The sequence below is a fragment of the Saimiri boliviensis genome, chromosome 17 (assembly GCF_048565385.1).
Source record: "Saimiri boliviensis isolate mSaiBol1 chromosome 17, mSaiBol1.pri, whole genome shotgun sequence".
In the NCBI taxonomy this organism is placed as follows: Eukaryota; Metazoa; Chordata; class Mammalia; order Primates; family Cebidae; genus Saimiri; species Saimiri boliviensis.
In genome coordinates this window covers 39,793,341-39,817,396 of record NC_133465.1, presented here as the reverse complement: position 1 = coordinate 39,817,396, position 24,056 = coordinate 39,793,341, and the positions used below count along the sequence as shown (strand labels likewise).

Here is a 24,056-nt window from a genome sequence, read left to right as displayed (position 1 = left end):
GCTGATAATTAAAAAATATGTGCATAAAAAGAGGGAGACAGGGTGGAGCAAGAGAGTACTGTCACAGATTCCTAATGACGACTTCACTACTTTGGCCCTTTGTCTCCTCTTGGCTCTAGATGTTCGTCATCCAAGTGCACTATTCTGTGAAGTCTTCAACTCAGTGCATGGTACAAGTTAAGTGCTTAGTTAAAAAACGGAGAAAACAATTTGGTAGGTGCTTCAAAAAGTTAAATATATAATTACCATATCACCCACTAATGCCAATCCTAGGTATATACCCTTGATACCACCAAGTGAAAGTAGGTACCCAAACGGAACACTGTACACCCATGTTCATAGCAGCATTGTTCACAATAGCCAAAAGGTAGAAACAACCCAAATGTCCATCAGTGAATGAATGGACAAATCGTGGTATACCCATGCAATGGAGTATTATCTTGCCATGAAAAGGAAGAAATTACGATACATGCTACAATGCGGATGAACCTTGGAACCATGCTATGTGAAAGAAACCAGACAAAAAAGTGCTCACATACTTTATAATAATATTGCAAACTCTAGAACAGGTAAATCTATAAAGACAGGTTGCCAGAAGCTAGGGAAGGGAGAAATGGGAGTGACTTTAATAGATAATGGAGTTTCCTTTTGGAGTGATGGAACTAGATAAAGGTGGTTGTACAACATAATGACTGCTAAGTGCCATTAAATTGTTTACTTTAAAATGGCTACTAAACTAACTCCAGATGGATTAACGACTTAAACATAAGACCTAACACCGTAAAAACCCTAGAAGAAAATCTAGGCAAAACCATTCAGGACATAGGCATAGGAAAGGACTTCATGACTAGGACACCAAAAGCAATGGCAACAAAAGCCAAAATAGACAAATGGGACCTAATTAAACTCCAGAGCTTCTGCACAGCAAAAGAAACAATCATTAGCGTGAGCCAGCAACCAACAGAATGGGAAAACATTTTTTGTAATCTACCCATCTGACAAAGGGCTAATGTCCAGAATCTACAAAGAACTAAAACATTTACAAGAAAAAAAAACAAGCCCATTCAAAGGATATGAACAGACATACATGAGGCCAACAAACATAAAAAAATGTTCATCATCACTGGTCATTAGAGAAACGCAAATCAAAACTACAATGAGATACCATCTCACACCAGTTAGAATGGCAATCATTAAAAAATCTGGAGACAACAGATGCTGGAGAGGATGTGTAGAAATAGGAACACTTTTACACTGTTTGTGGGAGTGTAAATTAATTCAACCATTGTGGAAGACAGTGTGGCAATTCCTCAAGGACCTAGAAATAGAAATTCCATTTGACCCAGCAATCCCATTACTGGGTATATATCCAAAGGATTATAAATCATTCTATCATAAGGACACATGCACACGAATGTTCATTGCAGTACTGTTTACAATAGCAAGGACTTGGAACCAACCCAAATGCTCACTGATGATAGACTGGAGAGGGAAAATATGGCACATATACACCATGGAATACTATGCAGTCATAAAAAACGATGAGTTCATGTCCTTTATAGGGACATGGATGAACCTGGAAACCATCATTCTCAGCAAACTGACACAAGAACAGAAAATCAAACACTGCATGTTCTCACTCATAGGCAGGTGTTGAACAATGAGAACACATGGACATAGGGAGGGGAGCATCACACACTGGGGGCTGCGGTGGGGAATTGCAGGGGTGGGGGTGGTGAAATGCCAGATATAGGTGAAGGGAGGAAGGCAGCAAACCACATTGCCATGTATGTACCTATGCAACAATCTTCCATGTTCTTCACATGTACCCCAGAACCTAAAGTGCAATAAAATACATGTATAAAAAATAAAATGAAAAAACTAATTAAAAAATATATATATGTTTACAGAACAATAAAAGATGAAAGGCTGAGCCTGAATAACTGATTTAGTTATTCCTGAAAAGCAAAGTATTTAAAAAAAAATTTATTTCTGTTGCTTCTGGCTGTAACTTTAAATCCCTCAGTCCACGTGGGGAACTCAGATGAAGAATAAGCAGCCCTCCAGTAAGTGCATGTGGTCATTAACTTGGCCTTGCTGGTCCAGGGATTTCAGGCAAAAATCGGGAACTATGAAAGTTATTGATAACTCAGTTGCTTCTAAGACAGGTGAACCTGTAAGGCAGGGCCATAGCAACGGTTTAATGCAGTCAAGAGAAAAATGTGAAGGAGAAGGATGCAGGTGAGTTCTCCTGAGAGACAGATCCAGGAGCATAAAATTGGCAGTTCTTCTCCATTAAACAATTTGGGATGATCTGAAGTCTCCTCCAAGTTCCTGTCTCTCTTTATCTTAATTAGCAAAGAAAGCATTAGGTACAGTAAGCCCTCTCCTTCCCTAATGGATTAGCCAGCAAATAGGAAACTAAGCTTTTGGGAGAGACTAATAATAGAATGAAAGGAAAGAAGGACAAGGACTGCCTGTAGATTTAAGCTTTCTCCATTCATTCATTCATTCCTTCGTGCTCCAAAGCAATTGCATTTCTTACTTGTATAGTAGTCATTCTTTACCCTCAAAGAGTTTACCATTTATTGATGGGGGTGGGGGACATGGACACAAGTGTACAGTAAACCACAACATTGCATGTCAGACTGCACTGTACACATGAATCCTCTGGCAATCTTGTTAAAATGCAGATTTGGATTCATTATGTCTGGGGCAGGGTCTGAGACTTTGTAAGAGTACTGAGGTGAAGCCTGTGGTCCTGGTCTGAGGGGTTAGAATGTGATATCCACAGTAAAAAGGTGATGCTGTACAACAGATTCAGCAAACAGCCTGCAGGCCACGTCCTATTTTTGTATGGCCTATGAACTAAGGATGGTAATACATTTTAAATGGCTGGGAAAAAAACCAAAACAAATGAAGAAGGCTGTTTCATGACAACTGAAAATTACATAAAATTCAAATGTCAGCATTGTTTCATTGCAACAGTCACCCCTATTTGTTTGCATATTGTCTATGACTGCTTTCCTACTACAAAGGCAGAGGTGAGTAGTTGCAACTGAGACCATATGGCCCACAAAGCCTAACATTTACTATCTGGCCCTTTACAGGAAAAAAAAAAAGCCTATGCCTGGTATAAAGTAATACGGGATTTCAGGAGAGAGGAAAAGATCATTTAGATTCATCAGGGGAGACTTCATGAAGAAAGAGCATCTGAGTAGGTTGGCCAGTGGGTAAGATCTGAGTGGCAGCCTTTGGGGAGGAAGGAAATCTAGTGAATGCACAGGCTTGGAAGTAAGCAAAGCAGGTGACATGACTGCCGATCTCAGTGTCTAAACCCTGAACAAGCCAGGTTGCTGTCCAGACTGCTAGCTCCCCTCTGAATGGGGAAAAGAAATGATCTGACACAAAGAAACTCTGTTTCCCAGCTCTGGAAGATAAAACCAACTGGGCAAGTGGATGGTGGACTACATGTGTATCTGTGAGCAATAATGAAACCCAGGTATATCAGTGGATTTCTGGTTGAGCATTTGGAACCCAGTGGTTCTCAAAGTTGGGGAGTGACAATCCCACACCCTGCTCCCCAGAGAGTGTTTGAAAATGTCTGGGTTGTCATAATACTTAGAGGACATCTCCTAATATTTGCTGCCCAGGGGTCAAGAACGCTAAAGGATTTGCAGTGGGATACTGGGCAAGGTCACATGTCCTCTCCTGAATGTCAACAGCACCCTCAATAACACACTCAGGCTGAGGACTCTTCCATGGTGTGGAATGACCATATGTTGAGAAATAAAAAGTCTTGGATGAAGGGAATGAAACCCCCTTGGACAGTGGTGGAGACCAAGCAAGAAGGCGGATTGATGCTATTGCCTGGCAGTGAGACCAAAAGACTTCGATTTCCCCCCCGCATTCCAGGAGAGCCAGAATGACAGGGTAGTGCACAAATCCAAAGAGAATCTATATTGTAAGGGATATTTATAGTGCCTATGAAATATAAGATTTGCATGATGGGTAAAGGTCAATGACCATTATTCACAACCAGTCTTCCAAACTTAATCTGCAATCAGAAAGAGCTGGGTATGATTTCAGTTTTGTCTCTTTCTAGCTGGGGAGACCTGGGCAAATTATTTTAAATTTTCTTATTTTCTGATCTGCAAAATGGGTATGGTAATAGATTGTTTTAAGTATTGATTGAGATAATCTGTGCGGCAGGCTTAGCACACTATTGGGGCCCCTAGTGGTGCTCTGTGAATGAGTTTCCTTCTCTCTTTGCCTCAATGAACATGAACTGATTTTCTGATGCCATCAGTTCTGCTACTGGTATTAGAATAGCAGGTGGGAAAACTAGAGGGGAATCAATTTTAGCCACCTGTGGTATTGGTTGATGTAAGGCATAGCTTCTCAACCTCGGCACTGTTCACAGTTTGGGCTGGATAATTTTTTGTTGTGGGGGGTACTCTGTACATTTGTAAGATGTCTGATAGTACCCCTGACCTCTACCCACTAGAGATGCCAGTAGAACCCCCAGACATGATAACCCAAACTGTCTCTAGACATTGCCAAATGTCCCCTGGAAGGCAGTATTGTCCTCGATCGAGACCACTTGTTTAAGGTGAGAGAAAAGTTGTGGCTGTTTATCTTTGTATACAAATGTAAGGGGTACAACTACAGTTCTGTCACATGGATATATTGTGTGGTGGTGAGTATGAGCTTTTAGTGTAACCATCACCCAAATAACATACATTGTAGCCATCAGAGAATTTCTCATCCCTCCCCTTGGTACCCTTCTGAGTCTCCAATGTCGATAAGTCCATACTCTACGTCCATGGATACATATTATTTAGGTTCCACTTAGACATGAGAACATGAGGTATGTGACTTTCTGATTTGTGACTACTTGAGAGGAAGAGAGAAATGCAGGGTTGCTTTGATTTTTGTCTTAGCAAAAATTTTGACCATAAATCTGTAAATACAACAATATACCATGTCTTCCCTTAATGCCATGCACTGCATTCGATCCTGGGGACTAGATAGAAATAAGACATGGCCCCTGTTCTCTAGGTGGGGGACAACATTTTTTTTTTTTGCAGAGCCCCACCTGGGGAAGAAGACTCTTGAAACTCTGGCCCTCAAGCAGCCATTCCTTTCCCAGGCAGAGTCTGCCACTGGGTTTCTAAAAAACATGTGGTTGGGCAGCCACACTGATAAGATGGGAGGCCAGGTAGATTTATGTGCATGTTTAATCTGAGAGTTGGACCAAGGCACAAACTGAACTTGCTGGCAAAATCAAAGTTCCCCTTGCCACCGTGAGGAGGCTAAATTTATCTCGGGAGATGTGGTTTGGTTGACAAGATTGATTATATGGGATTTATTGTTTGTATGAGTATAATGTACTCAGGGCTCAAAGCAGAAGGTGGATTTTATAAATCAGCAGATAAGTAAAATAAATGCATTGGGCTAGATACTCCTGCTCCCTGGATAAAGGTGAAAGGGGATGGTGAAGTACATTTAATGCAGAAAATAAAGAGAATCCAATAAACCCAACAGATTCTTTAAGTGACCACTTACTGCCATCCCAAAGGCTTCATCCCATTTACCACGCCTACCCATGGCCATCTCTTCTATGAGAATATTCTGGAACTTTGTATATGCATTGGAAACAGAAGCTTGTCTGCTTACCATTAACAACCAAATGTAAGGAAATGGAAAGATGGAATAGGCCCTGATAAAGGTGGGGCAAAGAAAAGAAAGCTGACGTTGATGAAGGACTCCTGTGGCAGGCACAGGGCCAGGTGCTTGATACATACATCATTTCATTTAATTCACACAAAAATCCTGTGGGTGGTTATTTCCCAAATTTGCCTGCTTATAAGAACCACCAGGCAGGCTTATGATAAATCCAGAAGTCTTTATCCCTCCCTCGGACCTACAGAATCCTACTCTCGGGGGAAACATGAAAATCTGTATTTTTAACCATCACTTCAGGGGTTTCTAATGATCAGGCTAGTTTGGAAAACACTTCATTAAGCTGTAATTCATCAACCCCAAGTTATATAGATGTGGAAAGTGGCTTTGCCTGACCCTTAATTCTAAACCCTTTTCATGGCTTCATGCTGCCTCCTTAGAAATGACAGGTCCAATTAAGACTCAGACAAGATGGGCTTAAAATTTGTCTCTGCTTTGCATATCAGCTCCTTAGAGCTTTGAGAGTCAGTGTGGTGGAGAGGACATGACCGCTGGAACTGGAGTCCAAGGACTGAGTTACAGCTGTGCAGTTGATTAGCTCTGTGACCTTGGGTGAGTTACTAAAGCTCTCCTGGTCAGTTTTTTCATCTGTAAAATGGTGATTTAAAAAAATCACACTTGCTCTGACTGCCTCCAGATCCACTGGTGGATCGAATGAGATAATGGACAGGAAAATATTTTGCAAATGGTAAAGCTGCCTATGGGGTCTTAATCTTACCCAGTCATGATGGAGTTGATACCCCAATTATCTGTGTAACCAGTTTCTTTTTGTGCAATACGTAAAGCTTTGAACTTTTCTTTTCACCTTTGGATGGCTTCACATAGCGTGGATGATGTGAAAACAAGGAATTCACATTTATTGACTGATGAAATAAAGTATGAAAAGTGCTCTCTGGCAAAGGCTGCTAGTCAATGCAAGAAACCCTGGGACAAGCCACCCTCTGATGGCATCTGCACGTGTGTTCTCTGAAATTCCTGATATGAGACAGCCAGTGCTCCATTGGATTAATGTGGATAAGTGAATATTAATAGAACCACAACTTTAGGAAGGATAATTGGGGATTGTCTAGATCATTCTCTAGTGGCTGAGACTGTCAGAGCACCTTCAGACTCCTAAGCCTTGTCCCACCCTGCAGCAGGCTGAATAATTAGGTCCTCAAAGAAGTTCATGTTCTAATCCCCGGAACCTGTGAAAATGTCATCTTACATGAAAAAAAGAACTTTGCAGATGTAATTAAGTTAAGGATCTTGAAAAGATGGGGGAGATTACCCTGGATTATCTAAGAGAGCTCAATGTAATCAGAGGGATCTTCCCAAGTGAACAGGGGAAGGAGAAGGGCAGAGGAGATGTGATGTGGGACCAGAGGTTGGAGTGTGCTGAGTGTGAGAAGGTCTCAACTGACCATTGCTGGCTTTGAAGATGGAGTCTGCCCTCCATCCTCCAGAAAGAATGAAGCTCTACCAACCCCTGGATCTTAGCTCTGTGAAACCCACTTTGGGCTTCTGACCTCCATAACTATAAGATAATAAACGTGTGTAGTTTTGAGCCACTACGTTTGTGGTAGTGTGCCCTGCTATGCTAGGAAACCAGTGATCCCCCACCTTTCCTGGTGTTTATCAGTGGGATGCTGTTGTCATGTGAGTGGAGGCTGGGTCTTAGCATAGCAGGGTACCTAGGGCCTGGTAGGTACTAAATGCCAGCCTCCCTCCCAAATCATTGTAACTACCCAAAATATGCCATGGCCTGGTTGAAAGGCACAGCTTACATTGCTGGGACATCTGGAGACTAAAGGAATATGTAGGAATGGGCCTCAGAAAAGCAAAAGTAAAAAAACACATTTAAAGCTTAATGGTTCTCTTTACTATTAATTTGCTCATTATGAGACTGGAAACTTCTCTATGCCTACATGACCTCTGGACATCCAGATCCACCGCCTGGCCCAGAGCTGGTGCTAAGTGCTTGTGAAGAAAATAAATGGATTATTTGATTATTTCTCACTCCTCCAAAAAGAATTTACGATGCCTTAAAATATTAAAAAGTGTAAGCTGAAAATAATGAAATCAAATGCCATTAAAAGGAGCAGAGATACCTAGATGCCTGGGGAGGGTGAAAGCAGGGTGGGTGGTTTCTTGTTTCTTAGCTCCACCTTTGGCCTTGAATTCCCGACTGCAAAAGTCAGGCATTACCCACTTGAACACCTTCTTGGGTCTCACATGTGGGTCAAAGGCAAATTGTAGGATGTTAGGAGGGACATACTGTTTACCAGATATAGCCATCTGAGGACTCTTATGCTAAAAATACAAATATATGTTTGATCTCCAGAAATACCCCTTACAATTAGGCTAGGGATGGTTGAAAACACATCCAGCTTGATTAGAGATAGCCAGAGGCATGCTACTATGAACCGTTTATTGTTGATATTTCTGGAGGCTACGAATGATGGGAAGATGGCATGAAGACTCAGATTTGGAGTCTAAATCATTTGAGACTCTCTCTCAGTGTCATAATCAGGACTGGAAAGGAAGTCCCAGATGCGAGGAGTGGGAGATGGGAGGGCTAGAGTGTCATTGTGTCTTCTGCTAAAGAAAACAAACAAGCCCACGTCCAGCCCCTTGTGTCTCCTCCTGCCTCTGCAAAGCTGCCAGGTACAACTGCTCTGTGTTATTGACGCTAATGACCCACGTAATGGCCCTGCAAGAAGGATTTCAAATCTGCAAATGATGGCTTTTGCAGGCACGACAAATCACTGAGCCTTGCAATCAAATGCTGAGGGTCCCAGATCACTGAAGGACTTGGGATATGAATGATAAAATGCAGTTTAATGCGGACAAATGTAAAATAATATGTCTTGGAACAAACAATCAGAAGGAGGAACAGCTGCTAAATGGATTGGTTTGCAGTACACTGACCAGGGAGTAGAAATGGGCTTGAGCAGCAGCCAATCAACAGAGGTGAAGGCTGAAGAGGCTGGTCCCTGTTGTAGGAAAATAACCCTAGAAAAGTCAGAGGGAGGAGAATAATCAAGTTAACTCCTGCCTCACAGGGACCTGATACTCCACAAAGAGAAATACAAATGGCCTGACACCCATTCTGAGTTCAATGCTCAAGCTCCAAATCTGGGGTGCCCCAGGGTTTAGTGTGCTAATATGGTTTGTCTGTGTTCCCACCCAAATCTCGCCTTGAATTGTAGGAATCCCCATGGGTCAAGGGCAGGATCAGGTGGAGGTAATTGAATCATGGTTGCCGGGGGCAGAGATCTGCTGATTTTATAAATGGAAGTACCCCCGCACAGGCTCTCTTAGTTGTCACCATGTAAGACATTGCTTTGATCCTCATTCACCTTCCGCCATAATTGTAAGGCTTCTCCAGCCATGTGCAACTGTGAGCCAATTAAACTTCTTTCATTTATAAATTACCCAGTTTCAGGCACGTATTTATCAGCATCATAAGAACAGACTAATACAGTTGCTCTCGGACTTAGGTCTTTGCTTTCTCCTCTTCAGCCTCACTATCTCACCAAAGAATCTGTCAGTCCTGTGACTTTTAAGGATCACCTATATTCTGAAGATAATCAAAGTTACATCTTCAATTGACCTCTCCCTAGCTTAGATATCTGAGTCAGTGGGACTCAAAGTTTCCTATGCATTATAATCAGCTTGAAGATATTTTAAAAAATCTTAATGTCTACACCCTAGACTAACAAAGTCAGGATCTCTAGGAATGGGACCTGGGCATTAGTTTTAACTCTGTGGTAATTCCAATGTACAGCTAAGTTTGAGAACCATTGCTGTGGACTTCTACACCCAACTATTTAATCTCTTTTCTTGGATGTATAATTAGCGTTTCAAACATAATATGACCAAACAAACTTCATTATTACCCTATTTCACACTTGATAACCTTTAGACTTCCCCATCCATTGATGGCTCAAGCTCCAAATGTAAGTCTGATTCTAGAATTTTTTTCTCTTTCTCTCTCTAGGTACAACTACTCCACCAAACTCTTCAGGTCCAACTGGAAAACATACAATATCATTCTACCATCAAGTCCAACCTGGAATACTGCAAGTTTTAATTAGTCTTTGCTTACATTTGGCTCTTTGCTCCCTTTTCCCTCTTGTATCCAAAGTAATCTTAAAATTAAAACCAGGTCATATCACACCCCTGCTTAAAAACCTCCAATGCCTTCTATTCCATGTAGTACAAAATCCAAGCTCACTGTCCTGATTTCTGAAGCCCTCAATGACTTTCTCCATCTTAACTTTTCTGATCTCATTTTGTATCATTCATCCCTTATCCATCAGGCTCATTCCCATGTTTGGAATTTTGCACCATTTCATTTGTGTAAAATGTACTTCCTTTGATCTTTACAGGGCTCATTGGATCTTGTCATTTAGATCACACCATAAAAATGTCTCCTCTTTAGATCATTCTTAGTCATCCAATATCAATTAGTCATTTATCACCATGTAGTATTTTCTTGTTTATTACCTACAAGCCCTCACTAGAATGAAAATTCCATGAAATAGGAACCTAGTCTATTTTGTTCACTGCTAAATTCTCAGTGCCTAATATAGAGCCTGGTACATAATAGGTGCTCAATAAATATATGCTGAATGAATGAATAAATTTTATCATTGAAAGAAAGCAAGGCCCAAAGAAACTAGCTTAAGATTTTATAGGTTGTAGTGGCCATGCTCTATGGTTTATACCAGTGGTTTCCAGAGTCTTTGCAGGTCAAAGTTTTTGTCAGTCCAAAATGAAATAAGAAAGAGATCATGGCAATTCTATCAAATATAAATAACTTCCTGATATTTTGAGATCATTTCCTTCTTGTTTTTTTGGTATTAAAATGTCTTTGCTCTTATAAAATGCTATTGATAATGTATGACAACTTATTTGGGAGTTTTTTTAACTTTCTCAACAAAATAAAAACTGCGATAACCCAATAATGTTTGTAGTTTACTAACAGAGTTATGATTGTGGTATCCAGCCTCCAAGAATACTCCCTTAATGATTCTTGCCCCCTGATATTCATGCTCCTGTGTGGTTTCCTCTCATGTTGCATAGAGTTGAACTGTAAAACCAACAGGATACTGAGTAAATGACAGTGTGTGACTTCCAAAGCCACATTATAAAACACCACACCTTCCTTCTCATGCTCCCTTGATCACCTGCTTTGGGGAGATATGGCTGCAATGTCATGTGAAAACTCGGAAATGTGTGTGGTGAGGAACTGAGGCCTCCTGCCATCAGCCAGCACTGACTCACCACCCACATGAGAAGGCCACCTTGGAAGTGAATCTTCTACACCAGTCAAGCCTTCAGATGACTGCAGTCTTGGGTGACATCAGACTGCAACCTCTTGGAAGACCCCTAGCTGGAACTACCCAGCTAAGCCACTCCCAGATTCCTGAAACTGTGTGAGATAATATTTTATTCTTTTAAGGCATTACATTTTGGGATAATGAATTATGCAGCAATGGATAACTAATAAATTGATTAATAACATTCCAAGAGTCTGGAGACCTCTGCATTGCTCTAATCTTTTCTGAATCATGGTTTTCACGACTGGCTAGTTTAACCACTAAACACCCCTAAGTTTTACCTTTCTTGGCTGTAACACAGAAATGGTATTAGTATTCATACTTCTTAGGAGATGATATTTGTGTTTGGAACTATTATTAAATGTTGTTTTATATTATTAATTAAGGACTATTTCATGCCTACATGACTTTGGCCTTACCATCTTCTATGCCTGGATTGTATCCCTTTCCCCATCTGCCTGCAGAATTCCTCCTTATTCCAGATCTAGGACAAGTATCTATCCTCTATGATGCCTTTCTTGACCTTAGAAGAGCTGATTCTTTCCTCCTTTGTCCCGATATTCTTTTCTCTATTATAGTACTTATCATTATGTATTAAAATTAACATGTCCATCTCTTCTACCATACCCAATCCTACCAAGCACTTGTTTGGCCATCACTACACGCCAGGCATTAACACTTCTATATATTGACTCACGTAATTGTTACAATAACTCTATGAAGCAAGCACTATTTTTATCTCCATTTTATATAAGGAGAAACAGATGCACAGAGAGGTTTAAGCATGCAGGAGAGCCAGGATTAAAACCTGGGCATTTCAGCTCCCAATGTGGTGCTCTTAACCATAGCGTTCCCTAAGAGAAAGGGAGCCCCCTATGGACAGAGACCCTGGCTCACTTATTTTGGCCTCCCTAGTATCCACTAGAATTGTGGGAATATGGGAAGCTTGTAATCAAAATAACAGCAGTTATTATCTGCTATATAAAATACTACACTGAGCACTTTACAAAGCAGGGATTTAAAAAATCACCATTTACAAATGATAACCCTAAGGCCTAGAGAGATTAAATAACTTCATGTAAGGCTCCTAGGGGTGGCATAGCAGTCAGGATTCCAGCCCAGGGCCATTTGGTTTCAAGGGCCATTCTTTTTTCATGATATCAAACGCTCCCAATAATGTTGAATGAATGAATGAATGAATGAATGAATGATTACATAAATATGTGATGGACTATCTTTGTCGTAAGTTGGCAAAGGAGAAAGTGGATGATCCATGTCTACTTCTTTCTTTTTTTTTTTTGAGACGGAGTTTCACTCTTGTTACCCAGGCTAGAGTGCAATGGCGTGATCTCGGCTCACTGCAACCTCTGCTTCCTGGGTTCAGGCAATTCTCCTGCCTCAGCCTCCTGAGTAGCTGGGATTACAGGCACGCGCCACCATGCCCAGCTAATTATTATATATATATATATATATTTAGTAGATACAGGGTTTCACCATGTTGACCAGGATGGTCTCGATCTCTTGACCTCGTGATCTACCCGCCTCGGCCTCCCAAAGTGCTGGGATTACAGGCTTGAGCCACCGCGCCTGGCCTCTACTTATTTCTACTTTGAGACAAATATAATTTGAAATGATAATGGGGTTATTGAGATATAAGGAAATGATGCCACAGTAAGAAGAACATTGGCTTTGTGCTGGATAGCTTTTTATTTTATGTGACCCGCTGATGGCCAGTGACAACTTCCAGTATAGAGACTGACATCCCTTACAATTTGAGCTGTCCCCAGCCTCCACGTGCCCTGTGGTGCAGAGAACATGCCTTTTCTTTCTCTTTTTTTCCCTCCCTTCCTTCATCTTTCATTTAGCATTATTTTAAAATTTATTTATATTTTTAACTGACAAATGAAATTGAATATATTTATTATGTGCAATGCATTGTTTTGAAATACATATACATTGTGGATTGACTAAATCTAGCTAATTAACATATGCATTACTTCACATATTTATTTTGTTTGTGGTGAGAACACTTAAAATCTACTCTAAGCAATTTTTTTTCTTTTTTTGAGACAGAGTCTCACTCTTTCACCCAGGCTGGAGTGCAGTGGTGCGATCTCAGCTTACTGCAACCTCTGTCTCCCTGGTTCAAATGATTCTCCTGCCTCAGCCTCCTGAGTAGCTGGGATTACAGACACACATCACCAAACCCAGCTAAGTTTTGTATTTTTAGTAGAGATGGGGTTTCACCATGTTGGCCAGGCTTGTCTTGAACTCGTGACCTCAGGTGATCCGCCTGCCTCAATCTCCTAAAGTGCTCCGGTTATAGGCAGGAGCCACTGTGCCTGGCCCCTCTCTTAGCAATTTGTAAGACCACAGTACATTGCTATTAACTATAGTCATCATGTTGTACAGTAGGGCTACTGAACTTATTCAAACTAAAATTTTGTACACTTTTGACTGACATCTCTCTAATCCCCCAGCCTTCTTCCAGCCTCTGGTAACCAATATTCTTCTCTTGACTTCTATGAGTTTAACTTTTTAAGATTCCATGTGTGATATGGTTTGGCTGTGTCCCCACTCGAATCTCATCTTGAATTACTGCTCCCCTAACCCCCATGTGTCGTGGAAGGGACCTGGTAGGAGGCAATTGAATCATGGGGGTGGGTGTTCCCATGCTATTCTCGTGATAGTAAATAAGTCTCACAAGATCTGATGGTTTTATAAAGGGCAGTTCCCCTGCACATGCTACCTTGCCTGCTGCCATGTAAGATGTGCCTTTGCTTCTCTTTCACCTTCCACCATAATTGTGAGGCCTCCCAAGCCATGCAGAACTGTGAGTCCATTAAACCTCTTTTTCTTTATAAATACCCAGTCTTGAGTATTTCTTCATAGCTATTTGAAAATGGACATAATACAACATGTGAGATCATGTGGCATTTGTCTGTGCCTGGCTTATTTCACTTAGCATAATGTCTTCCAGATTCATCTAGGTTGTCTCAAATGATAAAATTTCCTTCTTTCTTTTTTAAGTCTGAGTAGTATTCCATTGTGTATATCCACCACATTTTCTTTATCCATTCATCTACTGATGAACACTTAGGTTGATTTCATATCTTAGCTATTGTAAATAATAGTACAATGAACATAGGATGCAGATATCATTTCAATACACTTATTCCATATCCTTTGGGTATATATACAGTAGTGGGATTTCTGGATCATATGGTGGAATTTTTTGAGGAATCTTCATACTGTTTTCCATAATGGCTATGCTAATTTGCATTCCCATCAATAGTGTTCCAGGATTCTCTTTTCTTCACACACTTTGCACATCCTCTCCAATACTTATGTTTCATCTTTTGATAATAGATATTCTAAGTTGTGAGGTGATATCTCACTGTGATTTTAATTTGCATTTGTCTGATGATTAGTGATGTTGAACATTTTTTCACAGACCTATTGGTCATTGGTATGTCATTTTGAGAACTATCTGTTCCATTTTTAAATCAGGTTGCCCATTTTTAAATCAGATTGTTTTTACTACAATTGAGTTGCTTGAGTTCCTTATATATTTTGGATATCAACTTCTTATCAGGTGTTTGGTTTACAAATATTAATACTTTCTCTCCTGTAGGTTGTCTCTATGCTCTGTTGATTATTTCCTTGGCTGCACAGAAGGTTTTCAGGTTGATGTAGTCCCATTTGTCTATTTTTACTTTTGTTGCCTGTGCTTTTGTGTTTATATACAAAAAATAATCATTGCCTAGACCAATGTCATTGAACTTTTCCATTATGTTTTCTTCTAGTAGTTTTATAGTTTCAGGTCTTATGTTTAAGTCTTTAATCCAATTTTAGGTGACTTTTGTGGTGCATGCTGTGACTTAGTGTCTAATTTCATTCTTCTACACACAACTATCTAGTTTTTCCAACACCATTTATTGAAGAGACTGCCCTTTCCCCAGTGTGTGTTTTTGACACCTTTGTCACCCTTGCTATCATACTGGTTTGAGTTACTTTCAGATGTTGCTGTGAAAAAAAAAATCCCAACCCACAGGGACGCTTAAAAATTAAACATGGCTCTTAAAACTTGTTTTAAAAGTGCTTTAGTTATTTGAGATGTGTCATGATTCCATATTTTAGGATTTTTTTCTATTTCTATCAACAATGCCATTGGTATTTTGATAGGGATTGCTTGAATCTGTAGACCATTCTGGGTAGTATAGACATTTTACCAATATTAATTCTTCCAGCTCATGAGCATGGGATATATCTCACTACATTTTTTTTTGTCCTCTTCAATTTCTTTTCTTAGTGTTTTATTGGTTTCCTTGTGGATAGCTTTTACTTCTTTAGTTAATTTATTCTTAAGGTTTTTTTGGGGGGTAGCTATTGCAAATGGGATTGATTTCATGATTCCTTTTTCAGATTGATCACTGTTAACATACAGTAATGCTACAGCTTGTTATCTATTTAGTTTATCATTTACCATAGAAATAATAGATATTTTTAAACCTAAGATTATCTCATTTGCAAACAAGGATAATTTGACTTCTTTCTTTACAACTTGGATGCCCATTATTTCTTTCTTTTGTTTAATTGCTCATGAGCCCTCCAGTACTATGTTGAATAAATGTGGTGAAAGTGAACATCCTTGTCTTGTTCCAGCTCTCATTTGTTTATCACTGAATAAGATTTCATTGTGTAGATGCACCATGGTTAATTCATTAGTTATTGGCCTATTGAAGGACATATTGGTGCTTCTAAGTTTTCACAATTATGAGTAAATCTGCTATAAATATTTGTGTCCAGGTGTTTGTGTGGAAATAAGTTTTTACTCATTTGAATGAACACCAAGGAGTATTATTATGAATTGACCAGTTTCAACTGGCTATGACTGGCTTTGACTGGTTTTGAGCAGCCATCATCACTGGTTTTAGCTGTCCACAACCAACTTCAACTGGTTTCCACCAGTTTTGAATGTTGTTGGCTGGTGTTGGCCAGTTTCAACAGGTCTTGGTTTCAGACAGTTTCAGTCAGCTTCAACTGTTTTCATTTGGTTTTGACTTGTTTCAACTAGCTTCTGCTACTTTGCACTGGTTATAACAGATTTTGACTAGTTCTAGTCAGTTTTGACTGGTTTCAGCAGGGCTCAACTGGTTCCAGCTGGTTTTGACCAGTTTCTTTTGGTTTTGACTGGTTTTAGCCAGCTTCAGCCAATGTTGACTGGTTTTATTCAGCTTTGACCAGTTTAAGCTAGCTTCAGCCATCTTTTTTGACTAGTTTCAGCTGACTTCAACTGGTTTAAAGCAATGGCAGCCAATTTTGACCAGTTTCAGTCAGTTGTAGCTGGTTTTGACTGGTCTTGAACAGCTTAGACTCTTCTGGGCAATTATACCTTTTTTTTTTTTAAAATAATTTCAACATTTTTGACTTGGGGCTATATGTGCAGGTTTGTTACTTGGGTATACTGAGTGTTCCTGAGGTTTGGGCTATGACTGCTCCCATTGCCCAGGTACTGAGCATAGTACCCAATAGTTTTTCAGCTTTTGACCCCCTTCCCAACAACCCCCCACCATCTAGTAATCCCCAGTGTTTGTCTTTGTCATCTTTATGTCCACGAGTACCCAGTGTTTACTTCCTATTTATAAGTGAGAAGATGCAATATTTGGTTTTCTGTTTCTATGTTAATTTGCTTAAGATAATGGCCTCCAGCTGCATCCATGTTGCTGCAAAACATTTTTTTTTTTTTATGGCTGTGTAACATTTCATGGTTTATATGCACCACATTTTCTTTCTTCAATACACTGTAAATGGGCACCAAGTTTGATCCATGTCTTTGCTATTGTAAATAGTACTGTGATGAACAGAGGGGCGCATGTATCTTTTTGGAAGAACTATTTATTTTCTTTTGTATATATACCCTGTAATGGGATTGTGAGGTTGAATGGTAGTTCTGTTTTAAGTTCTTTGAGAAATCCCCAAACTGCTTTCCACAGTGGCAGAACTAATTTGTATTCCCACCAATAGTGTATAAGTGCTTCCTTTTTTTTCCATAGCCCTGTCAGTGTCTGTTTTTTTTTTTTTTTTTTACTTTTAGTAATAGCCATTCTGTCTGGTGTGAGATGGTATCTCACTGTTTCTTGATTTGCATTTCTCTGATGATTGGTGATGTGAAATTTTTGTTGTTGTTGTTGTTCACTTGTATGTTTTCTTTTGAGGAGTAGCTGTTCATGTCTTTTGCCCACTTTTTAATGGGGTTATTTTATTTTTTGCTTGTTCAGTTAAGTTTCTTGTAGGTTCTGGATATGAGAGCTTTGTTGGATGCATAGTTTGTGAGTATTTTCTTTAATTCTGTGGGTTGTCTGTTTACTTGGTTGATAGTTTCTTTTGCTGTGTAGAAGATCCTGCATTTAATTAGGTCTACTTGTTAATTTTTGGTTTTGTTGTAATTGCTTTTGAGGACTTAGTCATAAACTATTTCCCAAGGCCAACATTCAGATGGTGTTTCCTAGGTTTTCTTCTAGAATTCTTGTAGTTTGAGGTCTTACATTTATATCAATAGATCTTGAGTTGACTTTTGTATATGGTGAAAGGTAGGGGTCCAGTTTTATTCTTCTGCATATGGCTATGCTGGCTATTCCAGCACCATTTATTGAATAGGAAGTCCTTTTCCCATTGCTTATTTCTACTTTGTTGCATATTAGATGGGTGTGGGTGTGTGGCTTATTTCTAAATTCTCTATTCTGTCCCATTGTTCAGTGTGTCTGCTTTTATATGAGTACCATGCTGTTTTGGTTACTGTATAGTATAGTTTGAAGTTGGGTAATGTGATTCCTTCAGCCTTGTTCTTTTTGCTTAGGATTGATTTGGCTACCCATGTTCTTTTTTGGTTCCATATGAATTTTAGAATTTTTTTTTTCTATTTTTGTGAAAAATGATGGTAGCTTGATAAGAATAGCATTGAATCTGTAGATTGCTTTGAGCAGCATGGTCATTTTAATGAAATTGATTCTTCCAATCCAGTTGAACATGAAATATTTTTCCATTTGTTTGTGTCCTCTATGATTTCTTTCAGTTTTTAAAATTCCTCTTGTAGAGATCTTTCTCCTCCTTGGTTAGATGTATTCTTATGGGGTGTGTGTGTGTGTGTGTGTGTGTGTGTGTGTGTGTGTTAAATGGGATTGCATTCTTGATTTGACTCTCAGCTTAAATGTTATTGGTGTATAGAAATGCTAGATTTTTGTACATTGATTGTGTATCCAGAAACTTTACTGAAATCATTTATCAGTACCAGAAGCTTTTTGACAGACTCCTTAGGGTTTTCTAGGTATCATATCATCAGCAAAAGGAGATAGTTTGACTTCTTCTTTTCCTATTTGGATGCCTTTTCTTTCTTTCTCTTGCCAGATTGCTCTGGCTAGGACTTCCAGTACTGTGTTGAATGGAAGTGAGAGTGAGCATCTTTCACTTTTTCCAGTTCTCAGAGGAAATGCTTCCAGCTTTTAACTATTCAGTCTAATGTTGGCTGTGGTTTTGTCATAGATGACTCCTATTATTTTGAGGTATGTTTCTTTGATGCCTTGTTTTTTTGAGGGTTTTTTAAAAATCACATGGGGTATTGGATTTTATTAAAAGCTTTTTGTATTCTATTGAGACGATTATATGGTTTTTGTTTTTAATTCTGTTTATGTGGTGAATCACATCTATTGATGTGAATATATTGAACCAACCTTGTATCTCAGGAATGAAGTCTACATGATCATGGTGAATTAACTTTTTAATGTGCTGCTGGATTTGGTTTGGTAGTATTTTGCTGCAGATTTTTGCATCTATGTTCATGAGGGATATTGACCTTTAGTTTTCTTTTTTGCTGTTGTATGTTTGCTAGGTTTTGGTATCAGACTGATGCTGACTTAATAGAAAGAGTTAGGGAGGAGACCCACCTCCTTGATCTTTTGGAATAGTTTCAATAGAGTTGGTATCAGCTCTTCTTTGTTTATGTGGTAGAATTTGGTTGTGAATCCACCTGATTCGGTCTTTTTATTTTTGTTGGTAGGTTTTAAATTACTGATTCAGTTTTGGAACTTAATATTGGTCTGTTCGGGGTTTCTATTTCTTCCTGATTCGATCTTGGGAGGTTGCATGTTTTCAGAAGTTTATATACTTCCATAGGATTGTTGTAAGCTACCTTCACAGTTTCCGATTGTGCTTATTTGGGTCTTCTCTCTTTTCCTTTGTTAATCTAGCTAGTGATCTATTGATCTTGTTTATCTTTTCAAAAAGCCACCTTCTGGTTTTTTGATTTTTTTGTATGGATTTTGGATTGCCAAATTCATTCAGTTCTGTTTGATTTTAGTTATTTCTTTTCTTCTGCTACTTTTGAGGTTAGTTCATTTTTGTTTTTCTAATTCCTCTAGATGTGATGTTAGATTGTTAATCTGAGATCTTTCTAACTTTTTGAGTCTGGTGTTTGGCACTATAGACTTTCCCCTTAACATGGCTTTTGCTCTAGCCCAGCCATTTTGGCATGTTGGATCTCTGTTTTTATTTATTTCAACAAATTGTTGGATTTCTTGGATAGGACTACACAAGCATAGGTAGCAAAAATCAAACACACAGTTTCATCAAACTAAAACGAGTTTGATGCAACTATATTCTTCTGCACAGCAAAGAAAACAAGAGTGAAGAGACATCCTGTAGATTGACATGTGTATATGTCTGTGTCGATGTGATTCTGCTATGGGAAATTATTCAGGAAACCACAGGACTTTGATTTTAATTTATACACATGGGTAGGTATTTTCCAGGGGCTTCTTAAGAGGTGATAACACAAATTAATAATAATAAAAAAGCATTGTGTTAGAGCTGGACTGTACTATCACGTATGTACTATCTCCATGTGGGAAAATTGCTTAAACTCTCTGTACCTTTGCCTTCCTATCAGTAAAATGGGAAGAGTATCATGTATTTTAGTTTCAATGTGAGAATTAAACATACATAAAGCTCTACCTGACTTGGGCTTTCCATCCTTCTCTGAACTTATGCCTAAGTTACTCTCTCCAATGCACATTTCTCTCCAGCTGCTTTAGTTTCTTAGTCAATCCTCAAATTCACTGGGCACGTGCCTGCCTCAGGGCCTTGGTACCAGCTCTCTCAGGTCCCCAGATGGCTCACCACAAGTCTTGGCTCTCATGTCTCCTCCTCCATGAGGCTTATCCTGACTCCTCTAATTAGTTCTGTATCCTCCTCCTGTCACTCCCAAGACCCCTTGCTTTGCTTTCTCTTCTTTCCATAGCAGTTAACATCTTGTAGATGAGATGTTGTATTTATTTATTACTTAGCATCTATCTCCAACTGCTAGAATGTAAGCCATATTATGGTCAGGGTCTTTGAGTTTTATACTGATATACCCACAGAAACTAGAACACAGCCTGGCACATAGAAGGCACCCTATAAATAATTACTCAATGAATGCATGAATGAAATCACTCAGTACAGTGCCTGGAATATTGCATACATCCAATGAATGTAGCTATTATTGTTGTTACCTGGATTCCCCCGGGCTTCTCATCCCGGGACTGTGAATAATTTTAATGCCCAATTTCACTACTTGCCAAACATGCACACCTGCAAGATGTCACCCTCCTTTTCAACCACTACTATGATGTCTCCTCCAGTCATTTATAATTGGGACCAGGTGGCCATCTGATTTTGTTCTTTAGCTCTGGGCTTGTGGTGGCATTAGGTACTTGAAGTCCTGTGTGGGTGGCCCCTCTCTGCCCAGCAGCTGCTGCCCTCTGTGGCATGCTGTTTCCCCGCCTCCCTACTGGACTGGTGGGTCCTGCTGCTGCTTCCTCATCACCTTGCCAGACGCAGCAGATGCTGCTGTTGCTACTCCCTATCCTTTCTGACTGCTGTCACTGTGTTCTCCCTAGAAACTCAGAAAATGCTTCGCTTCCTCACCCTCCGTCTGCTGGCTCATCTGGACCCTGAAGTGAAGCAGCATGTGCTCCAAGCCTCTCAAGGTCACTGGACAAGACAGTTGTCTTCAATTTTCACTTAGGACCAATATCTGATAAAGAGACACCATCCTGCCCTTAATTTTCTCATCTCCCCTCTGTTTTTCTTCCTGCTTTACCAAGGTATAATTGAAAGAAAGCAATTGTATGTATTTAAGGTATACGACCTGATGTTTTAATATTTGTAGACATTGTGAAATAATCTGTCAAGTTAATTAACATATCCATCATCTCTCATAGTTACCTTTTCTCTTTTTTTCTTTGGTGAGAACACTTAAGAGCTACCCCATACAAATTTCAAATATACAATACAGTATTGTTAACTATTGTCACATTACAGTGCATTAAATCTCCAGAATTTATAAATTTTGCATACTGAAGCTTTGTACCCCTTGCCCAACGTCTCCTCCTTTCTCCCTCCTTCCAAAGCCTGGTAACCACCACCTACTCTCTGCTTCTATAAGCTTGACTACTTTAGATTCCATGTATAAGACATCACATGGTATTTGCCTTTCTGTGCCAGGCCTAATGTCCTCCAGGTTGGTCCACGTTGCAAATGGCAGGACTTCCTTAGTTTTTAAGGCTGGGTAAGATTCCATTTTCATTATTTTTGTTACCCATTAATCTGTTTATGAACATTAGGTTGTTTCCATATCTTGGCTATTATGAATAAGGTTCCAGTGAACATGGGAGTGCAAATATCTGCTCAGGATAAAAATTTTATTTCCTGAGCTGGGCGTGGTAGCCCATGCATACCTCTAATCCCAGCACTTTGGGAGGCTGAGGCAGGAGAATCGCTTGAACCCAGAAGGCGGAGGTTGCAGTGAGCCACGATCATGCCATTGCACTCCAGCCTGGGCGATGAGAGCAAAACTCTGTCTCCAAATTAAAAAAAAAAATTTATTTCATTTGGGTACATACCCAGAAGTGGGGTTGCTGGATAGTAAGGTGGTTTTATTTCTAATTTTGTGAGGAGCCTCCATAGAGCTTTCTAGCTTTCTTTGAACTAATCTCCCTTTCTTGCGACCAGAGACACACACGGCCCCCAGACCTACTAATTCCTGCAAATGCCTATCTGCCGGCAGGTGTTTGCTTAGCCCAGTCTTTGCTTAGCTTCAGCCAAGACATCCCTCCAGAGCATAAAAAAAGTCATCATTTAAAAAAATATAGAAAAAATCTAGTGCTTTATTGCATGTTGGTAGATTGCTGTTCCCTTTGACGGTCCATTTCTGCATGACAAGGCTACTTGCATGTCCCAACAGATGGTCCATGGTAACAGGGCATTGCTGATCTTGTTACAATGAAATCTATTAAATGAAAAATTCTCCCCAGCAGATGTGTACACCAGCTTCATCCCCATGTGGGTATCAATCTCTTCATGAGACATTGTTTTGGTGGCATTTATAAGCAGACATTTGCAGGATAAAGAGAGAGGTGACTGTTATTAGTATTAATTATAATCTCTTGCATTTATCTAGTGCTTCACGCTTTTTCAAAAATGCTTCCACAGCTGTTCCTTCATTTGACTCTTGCAACGTCCCCATGGGGCAGACATCAGAGTTGACGGCAAGGGAGCGGGGAAGGCATGCAAAGTACTTTCCTCCCTTCCTTTCAAGATCTCAGAGTCAGTTTGCATCATGGTGGTGGGGGGAGGCCTGGCCATCAGGTGGTAGGCCTCATGATGCTGCAGACAGAACCAGACTGGGAATCCCAGCTCTGCCTCTGGAACAGGAGAGTGTCCTTGGAAAACTGGTGAATGTCCCTGTCAATGAAGTAGTCTTAGCTGGGTTGCTGCAGTGGCCTCCCAACAGGTCTCCCTGCTGTCCTTGTCTTGCTTCCATCTGTCCTCGATCCAGCAGCCAGAAGGAGTGCTTTAAGTCATATTCAGATTATATCACTGCACTGCTCATAGACCCTCCCAAAGCTCCCCACCCTACTCAGAGTAAGAATGGAATCCTGGCAAGGGCTGACAAGACCCCTGGGTTTTGTCCGATACCTTCTCTGGCCCCTTCTCCCACCCCCGTTTGCTCACACTGTGGTCACATTGGCCTTCTTGGTGCTCCTTGAACATGGCACAATTCCATAGGCCTCCACGGCACCTGCTTCCTCTGCTGCCACCTTCTTCCCCACCTGTGCCTGCCTCGCTCTCTCATGGCCTTCCATCTGCTCATGTCTCACCTTCTCCATGAAGCCTGTCCCAGCGACTCTATGCCTTCCTTGCCTGTCCGGCCTCTCCTTCCTAATCCTTTTCACCTGTTCTCTGGATTGATTTTCACGACAGCACCTAGAATCGCCTAACATTCCATAAGTGGTCAGTTCCTGGGGCTGCCAGAACACCACAAACTGAGGGACATAGATGGAGCTGCAAGTCATGATCCTCAGCAAACTGAAACAGGAACAGAAAACCAAACACCGCATGTTCTCACTCCTAAGTGGGAGCTGAACAATGAGAACACGTGGACACAGGGAGGGGAATCACACACCCTGGGGCCTGTTGGGGGCAAAGGGAGCAGGGAGGGAGAGCAGCAGGATAAATAACTAATGCATGCAGGGCCTAATACCTAGGTGATGGGTCGACACGTGCAGCAAACCACCATAGCACACGTGTACCTATGTAACAAACTTGTATGCCCTGCACGTGTAGCCCGGAACTTAAAAAATTTCAAAAATACATAGAATTTCTTTTTCAAAAGTCTGATATCAAGGTGCTAGCAGGGTTGTTTCCTTCTGGAGGCTCAGAGGAAGATCTGTTCCATGCTCTCCTCTAGCTTCTGGTGGTTGCCGGCACCATCACTCCAGCCTCTGCCTCTATCTTCACATGGTTGTCTTCTGTCTGTGCCCAGACTTCTCTCTTTTCATAAGGACATCAGTTACTGGATCAGGGCCCACCTTAATTCAGTGTCACTTCATTTTAACTTGACTGAGCACATCTGTAAAGGCCCTGATTCCAAATAAGGTCACGTTC

The 24,056-nt window shown here is 40.3% G+C and overlaps 1 protein-coding gene and 1 long non-coding RNA gene across 8 annotated transcripts in view; one reads left to right on the top strand and one right to left on the bottom strand.

The window, feature by feature from the left end:
- The window catches only part of LOC120366890 (uncharacterized), a 39,960-nt gene extending 28,559 nt beyond the window's left edge, over window positions 1–11,401 (top strand). For all 6 annotated transcript variants that reach the window (XR_012514628.1, XR_012514630.1, XR_012514627.1 and 3 more), the window contains one exon: window positions 9,728–11,401. This is a non-coding gene — a long non-coding RNA (uncharacterized LOC120366890). The remainder of the gene's footprint in view (window positions 1–9,727) is intronic.
- CA10 (carbonic anhydrase 10) overlaps window positions 1–24,056 on the bottom strand; it is a 538,401-nt gene that overhangs the window by 45,627 nt on the left and 468,718 nt on the right. The gene's annotated exons all lie outside the window — the stretch shown is intronic.